Source organism: Podarcis cretensis, assembly GCF_951804945.1.
Source record: "Podarcis cretensis genome assembly, chromosome: 1".
Taxonomy (NCBI): domain Eukaryota; kingdom Metazoa; phylum Chordata; class Lepidosauria; order Squamata; family Lacertidae; genus Podarcis; species Podarcis cretensis.
The window spans coordinates 53,075,277-53,082,827 of record NC_137170.1 but is presented as its reverse complement, the minus strand read 5'-3'; the positions used below and the strand labels follow the sequence as shown (position 1 = coordinate 53,082,827).

The window sequence follows — 7,551 nt, the reverse complement described above, 5'->3', positions numbered from 1 at the left end:
CTAAAGGACACTACATTGGCTGTCCCTGCTATAAGGCAATGAGAGGAGTGAATGTGTTCAAGTCCCATGCATAAATGTGCATGATTATTCATTGCCAGAATGTTATTTTGGCTCTAAGTCTGTGCAACAGAGCTCATCTGTATCTACAAAACAGAAACTCATAATGCCGATTTAAAACACACAATGACACAAACATAAGTTATTAAGAATCCCTGTTCATCAGACTGTAGGACTTAATGAACATATTCCTAGCTTCTCCGTAGGCCTTACTGTCGCCCCTGTCACGGGGGCTGAGTGGATGACTAGAAGAGATAACAATCAATTTTTAATATTGCATATTTAAGCAGGCTTAGGCTCCAATCCATCACATCCTCTGGCTTTCCCCAAAATTAATCTTCAATAGCTTATTGAGAACTTCAGAAAATTAATATTGCAGCATTTTGCCTCAGGGTTGGCAGGGTGGGGGTGGGGGTGGGGGGGAAGTATGATTTCTTCTTTTCAGATAGGTACGTGTGCAAGAAACAGAGGGAGACTTTCAGTTGAAAATGCCTCTCTGGAAAGCTACGACAGTTTCCTGATTCCAAATGGAATCTTTAAAAAGCCATCAGACACAAGTGTTGGAGCCAAAACATCTGTCAGTGCCGCATTGCGTGGTCTTCTCCTGGCAGACACTGCTACCGAAACGGGTGAGATTGCTCATATCAGCAGGTGGGTAAAAGAGCCACATAGCAGATGTCATCCCTTGGTCTACCCAGACACTAACGGGCAGTATAATGGCCAAATGGCAATGGAGGCAGTGCAATCACTAATGAGGCCTGGGCATAACTCGTTCCAGCCGGCCCATCCATGAGATGGGTCACAAATGGAATCCCAGAGACTGGCCTTTTGGAGAGAGAGAAAAGTTTAGCAAACAGAACAGCTCTGACTTTATGACTTTGTGAGCTCTTCCAGAAAACCTGTTTATTGAGCATTTGTCCTAATTTGTTCACGTTACTCAGCTTATTGCGGGGGGGGTGGCACATCTGTGTGTGCATGGTAAAGGTGATCACCCCAGAAGGTATGGAATGGAAGCAAATTTGGATCACAGAAACCTTGGCTCCTGATTTAAGCAGGCCTGAGCGTCAGCTTTGAGGGTGGCAATGTTTCTGTCAGTGCCTGGCTGGATCAGAATGTGCTTGTTGAAATGCAGAGAACATCCCTCACATGCGCCTCTGGCTACTTCTACCTACCAGCCAGGAGAGGCCCATCCATGTGTTTCTTTTCTTTAGCAATGGAGCGCACTCATTTAAGATGGAGCCCACACTAAGAGGCAGGTGTTGGGTATGAACAGCTAAGGTTATTGCCTTGGCTGGTCCACCAGGTTCCATCTTACGCATTTCAGCCTCACAGAGTCAGCCTCTCGGGGGAGTTTCTGCTCTTTCTCTCTCAGATGCTGAATTTGAACTCTTAAAAGGTGATCCTTCCTGTCTCCCTGCTGCCTCCGTCTGCCTCTCTTCTCTGTCTCTCGCTTCCTGACACGCTCAGCTCATGGGAGCATGAAGCACGTGCTCGCCATTAGATTTTAACACGTTTGTAACAAGCTCCGGGTATGTTAGCTGCTCCAGTTTATTTTTGAGGCAGCTTGTCTCCCAGGCACACAAGAGATGACAGCCCTGCTTGGTGGAAGAAGTGCAGCCTGTCGGGTTGTGTGCTGAGGCAGAGCCTCACGTCTCTTCCAATCTCACTGTGGGGCGCAACAGGACTTGGGAACAAGAGCAGCTCTATGAGCTGTCCGGAGGGAAGCCCTGAGATTCCCTTTGGTGTCCCATTTGGCAGCACTGCGGAGGGCAGGTCACTTGGTGGCAGCTGCCCACTTTTGCCCTTAGACTTGCATTTGGAGAGGGGAGCTTGGAGGTGAGAGCAGGGCAGCTGGAGAAAGAACAACTGGCTTCCTGAGGGCCTGAGAGTATCTGGGAAAGAGAGGAAACAACAGCACTGTGAATGGCCATATGTAGATTTCCTACAGGTCACAAAGAAATCTCTGCTCCTTGAAGAAAATGACAGCTAACCTCTTCTCAGAGCTGAGCCCTCAAGCCCCACCATGGTTCAATGCAGTTAAGCTCTCCAAACTGCCTTATCTATGTTGGGATGTGAATAGATGCTAGGAGAGGATATATTTGTTAGATGTTATCCTTCCTTCCTGAGGGACGCAGGTGGCGCTGTGGGTTAAAGCCTCAGCGCCTAGGGCTTGCCGATCGAAAGGTCGGCGGTTCGAATCCCTGCGGCGGGGTGCGCTCCCGCTGCTCGGTCCCAGCGCCTGCCAACCTAGCAGTTCGAAAGCACCTCCGGGTGCAAGTAGATGAATAGGGACCGCTTACCAGCGGGAAGGTAAGCGGCGTTTCCGTGTGCGGCTCTGGCTCGCCAGAGCAGCGATGTCACGCTGGCCACGTGACCCGGAAGTGTCTCCGGACAGCGCTGGCCCTTGGCCTCTTAAGTGAGATGGGCGCACAACCCCAGAGTCTGTCAAGACTGGCCCGTATGGGCAGGGGTACCTTTACCTTTACCTTTATCCTTCCTTCCTCACGTTTGTGAGTTCAGCAGAGTGCCATCCCTTTGCAGTTTAAAAGGGAACCTTAGTTAGCCTAGTTTTAGCCTTTTAGTTTAAACAATCCAAGCTGCTTTAAGGCAGACTGGATTTTCCTGCTATAACAGTTAAACAAACCATCTTGTAAAAAGTAAAGATAGCATTTACTTGTTGAATTGTGACACATACAGCAGCTTTGCTCAGCCAGGCTTAAAATGGTAATTCAGTTATTAATTCATTAATATATATGCTAATTAAAAATTACTAACTTACACATACTGAGGTAGATTTGTCTTTTAAAAATAAACAACATGGAAGGCAAACAACATGACTTGCCAGGTGGCAACACTAGAAGCTGCTGGCAATTTGCATCCGGAGATTCATATGATTCGTTACTGTTGTATTTGTATCAAAATATTCTCATTTGTAAAACTGTCTTCAAGTGTCAAAAAATAGCTTACATTTTGACAAATAATGAGCTTTTTCTCACTCACCTTCTTTCTATTTCTCTAGCTTTTTCAAACTCATCTGAGAAACCATAAATAAAAAGGTATTAAAATAATGAAAGTTAGGTTGGAAGTTCTCAGGAGTCACATACACCAGCCAACTGAACTCTCAACTGGGAGGTTTGTCATTAGGACTAATTATATTTCCCAGCTGGTGACCTCCCTGGTTGTTGAGTTGGGCACCCCTGGTTCCCCCCCTCCAGGGGTGAGGGAGGCAGTGTTGGCAGCATGGGGACCAGCCAGGCAGCGCTGTTGGTGCTGGTGGTCCTCAGGAGCTCTGTGCAGCCATGGTGATCGCCATCTTGCCTCACTGGAAGTCCCTCTTCTGGATAATCTTCTGAGGGGTTTTGTTTTGTTTTATCCCCCAGGACCTGGACCATACCAGAAGTGATGAGACTTGTCTTCCCTTAGAACTCCTGAATGTAAGTACTGCACAGGAAGACACCTCTGAAAATAGGATCCTGGATAAACAAGAGCAAGGATGTGAGAGATTGGGTTTACTGAACAAATATTTGGGGGCAAGGTTGTTTCAGACAGTCTCATGGGCTTCCTCATTAAATAGACTCCACAGTGAAGATCAAGGGGTCAGGGAGCTTGTAGCTGCAACAGAAATTGGATTGTGTGGAGCCAAATTGACTGAAGATAATCTTCTGCCTAGAGGCTGTCACCCTGGGCCAGGTCAATGTGCTTGTTAAAATCCAGCTGCCATCAGAGGACATCCCTCACTACAATCCTGGTAGCTAGGATGTTCTTGCCTACAGACAGAAAGGGGAATGTGCAAGAGATGGAAGATGAATGAAGCCGAAATGATGGTGTTGAAATCAATAAGGTGCAATGATTATCCCTTATAGTGCCATGCCAGGAAGATCTCAGTTGTCCGAATAGGTATTCACTCTGACACAGCCCAGCCCTTTCCCCAGACCAGCAAATTGGCCACAATCTTCTCCTCTTGAGATGGTGAATAAAATGCGTCCCTCCCTAACATAACTATTCACCCACATGTCTGCTTGCTGCTAGGCACCTAGAGGCAGAGAGAAATGGGTTGGATGCTGCCACCACTTCGGAGAGCTGTAAAATAAAATGCTCTTCTGGACATTTGCTGGTGACGAGTTTTATAGGAGTTCTGTGAGCTCATAATCTGCAGTCTTAGGTCACTTCCAGACTATGAGTATTTTGTAGGAGCGACTCAAGCACATGCTGGGCATTTAGGTGTGCAAAACTAAAATAGATTAAGGTAATCTGTTGCCTTGGCACAACAAAAACACTTTTTTCTCTCTTTTTTTGAAGCTAGACTTTTTGCTGTTAGGAAAGTGCCAGGGAAATGCTATGAAAAAAGTGTGGGTAGGACAAATGATTAACAGGAATGCATATAACCATTACACAACCAAATCAAGATGAATTCAAGGTGGATGCCCATGGTTGTACCATCAGAATGCATGCTCAGTAACGACCGGACATAGTCTAACCTCTACATGGATTTTGTGCAAGGAAATAAGAATGAATGCTCAATGAATATGTCATCTGGAGGAGCCCTTATTTTATCTTGTTGTTATGTTTTAATTGTTTTGATGCTTTTATTGTACAAATGCTTTTTTAAAATGAAGGGCTGGATAGAAATGCATTTAATGAATAAATAAAATGTGGTTTCTCCCAGACACTTCATTGACTTCTTCTCCCCATAGGCCGACTTCATTCACCACAGTCTTCTGAGTGCAGGGGAAGAGAGAGAGAATCTGCTCAGTGAATTTAGGAAGATTATCCCATCAATATTTTCATCATAATTGTTGAGGGGAGGGGGACAAAGAGCAAAAGGAGCCAGGAGACATTCTAAATGGGGCAGAGTCTTAATCCCAAATGGGACTGCCGTCACCTTTCTCTTGGCACCATTAGAGTGATGAGCTCCCCAGTGTGACTTATCAATCCTTCCGTGTTAATAGACTCCTCGTCAGTTCAGCACCTCTGTGAACTTCCTCCTGCTCATTGCCTTCCCTGCCGTGCCAACAAGTGCAATAAACCCAATGTAATAGCATCTCGGGCCATACACTTTATATCACACCTAATCAAATCATTCGCTTGGTTTCCCCACTCTGTCTTTCATTCCCGTTTGCTGACAGAAAATGTGTGAAACTGTTTCACACAGTAGCTTCTGTGACCCCAGCTTAGCACTGTGTAGCCTTGGGATCCAGCTGGATTCTAACCTAAGATTCTCCTTCTTGAAACGACACCCTAGAACAAGACACAACTTGGTGTGAGACATCATAAATCTTATTTTCTCAGCGCACGCACCCTGAGGCCCGTCTGTGTCACAAGGATGCAGGCAAAGGCGATGAATGTGTGTTTCATTTTGAAAGAACAGATTTGGCAAAACTCTGGACTGGAAGCAATGGAAGCTCCCCCCAAACCCCCGCTAGGCCTAACTGCATCAACAAGAGAGGAGCAGTTTTCATCAGAAAGGTGGGGTGGGGGCAGAGTAGACTTCCCAGTGAAAATTGCACCCAGAAGTAAATGTTTAAAACATCCCTTGCTGCTAGCCACCCCATTCATGTTACATGAATAGTTTGACCACAAATATGCGCATTGATAACTATTACTATTTTTAACATGGTTTATCATTTGCCTTTCCACCAGGAAAAAAAAACATTTCAATGTAGCATATAAAAATATGCAACTAAATACAATAAGGACAGTGTTGGTTATATTCAGGGTAGCTCCATTGTTACATCAAGGGAAGTAAATAGAATGCATTGAAGAAGCTCTGTGGTATATTTCATAAGGGGGGCTTGATTAGATTGGCAGGATGTGATGTAGATATTGGTACCAGAACTGCAGATTCAGCCTTACCTTTCAGTTGCAATGGTACTGGACTGATGATAAAGAGGTGATGAAACCCATGTGAGACCAGGGTGTACACACACACACACACCCTCCTGAGACCATAATCAGATCTTATTACAATGAATTCCTATTGAATTCATGAGAGCTCAACACTTCAGCAAAGAGCTGTCATCTGCCAAGTGTCCAATTTGTTCTCTTGGCTGTAGAATCTCTCATCCTAATGAAATGATTAGTATTTGCCATTTCATCCTGTAACAGGTAGAGCCTTTCATTCACTTTGGGGCTCAGCCACACTTCCGCTTGTCGCATGGGTCCGAGTGGTCTTTCCCCTGGAAAATCTACTCTTTGGTGCTAAATTGGAATGAATAGCAGTCCACAGAAAACCCTATTGCCATTAGTTCTGATTCAGTGCTAAACTGCAGGTTTTCCTAGGGAGAATCGGCAGGGCAAACAAAAGTGTGGATGAGCCTTCGATTGGTTTATTGGTACAGACCATTGACCCCGTGGCTACCCATTCACTGGAGAGGTAGAGTCCGTATAGCTGCTGGATCTTCAACCATGTATTGAAGGTCTCTTGCAAAAATGGATAAGAATGTTCCTTCATGCCTTCAAAGGTTCTCAAAGAGTATTACCATCACAATGAAAACAGATCAGGCTGATGAGAAAATAACAGAATAAGGGTGCTTCACTAGTTTCTTCACTTAGTGGGATGAGATCACAAATCATGCAGAATAAGTTTTTGAAACTATTCTGTTTAGTGGTACTGTTGTTCCCCACATCTACCCTGTCATTTTGCTGTGGTGTAGAGCTATCAGTGATTTACAATAAAGGAGAAAGAGGTCACGGTTGGGCTTCCTCCCCTTCCCTCTCCTCTGCTGAGGACTGACCCCTCTCTTTTACTTGCCTTGTAGCTCATCCTTTGTGGAGGAGCATTTTAGCCTCACAGTACTCTTGCGTTGGCATCCGTCCATCTCAGGAGGTAGTGGAGGAGTGCGGCTTTGTGGGTGAAGTCAAATTGTTGGAAGGACCTGCTGTGGCTGTAGAGACCAATACAGGAGAGACATGTTTTGTTGCAGCTGAGGCAGATGAAGGACTCCGGTTCTGCGGCTGCACATGCACCATGGCGTTTCTTCTCTCCTACTCTTGTGCAGGGATGAATGAATCTGTCAATTCCAATTTCTCTTATTTTTCCAGTCTTAAATTCAGATTTCCACATTTCTGCATCAGTTTGCAATATTGTGAATGTTTAACAGTATTCTAATTGTGTTTCAGTTCGTGTGTTATTTCAGAAAGCGCAGATTAGGAAGTTTCGTATTAAAACATTGACCAAAATAATTTTCTCCTTCTTCCTTGCTCTTTTGAAAGAGATGAAGCTGGAAGCCAAGAGCAAAACTTTACAGCTGGGCTTTACAGCTCAGAAGGCATTTGGACCTGGGTTTCCCATACCCAAGTACCCATTCTAAGTACAAAAGCACACTGGCCCTCAGTTTTGCTGCAATGTGTTTTGAGCGATCACTGATGCAATTTTCAAAAGACAGCTCTACAAAATAAAACCAAGTGAAGGCACATGCAGGAGTGAGAGTAGGGATGGGGTAGGGGGTGGGTAGCATAATTGTTTCACACTTGATATAGCTTTATTCCTGCTTC

General features: G+C 45.1%; 1 long non-coding RNA gene across 1 annotated transcript; it reads left to right on the top strand.

Moving 5' to 3' along the window:
• Positions 1-2,981: 2,981 nt before the first annotated feature.
• LOC307211388 lies at positions 2,982-6,974 on the top strand. The gene is made up of 3 exons (XR_013836416.1): positions 2,982-3,189; positions 3,438-3,491; positions 4,752-6,974. It is a non-coding gene; the product is annotated as an uncharacterized lncRNA (long non-coding RNA).
• The last annotated feature ends 577 nt before the right edge of the window (positions 6,975-7,551 follow it).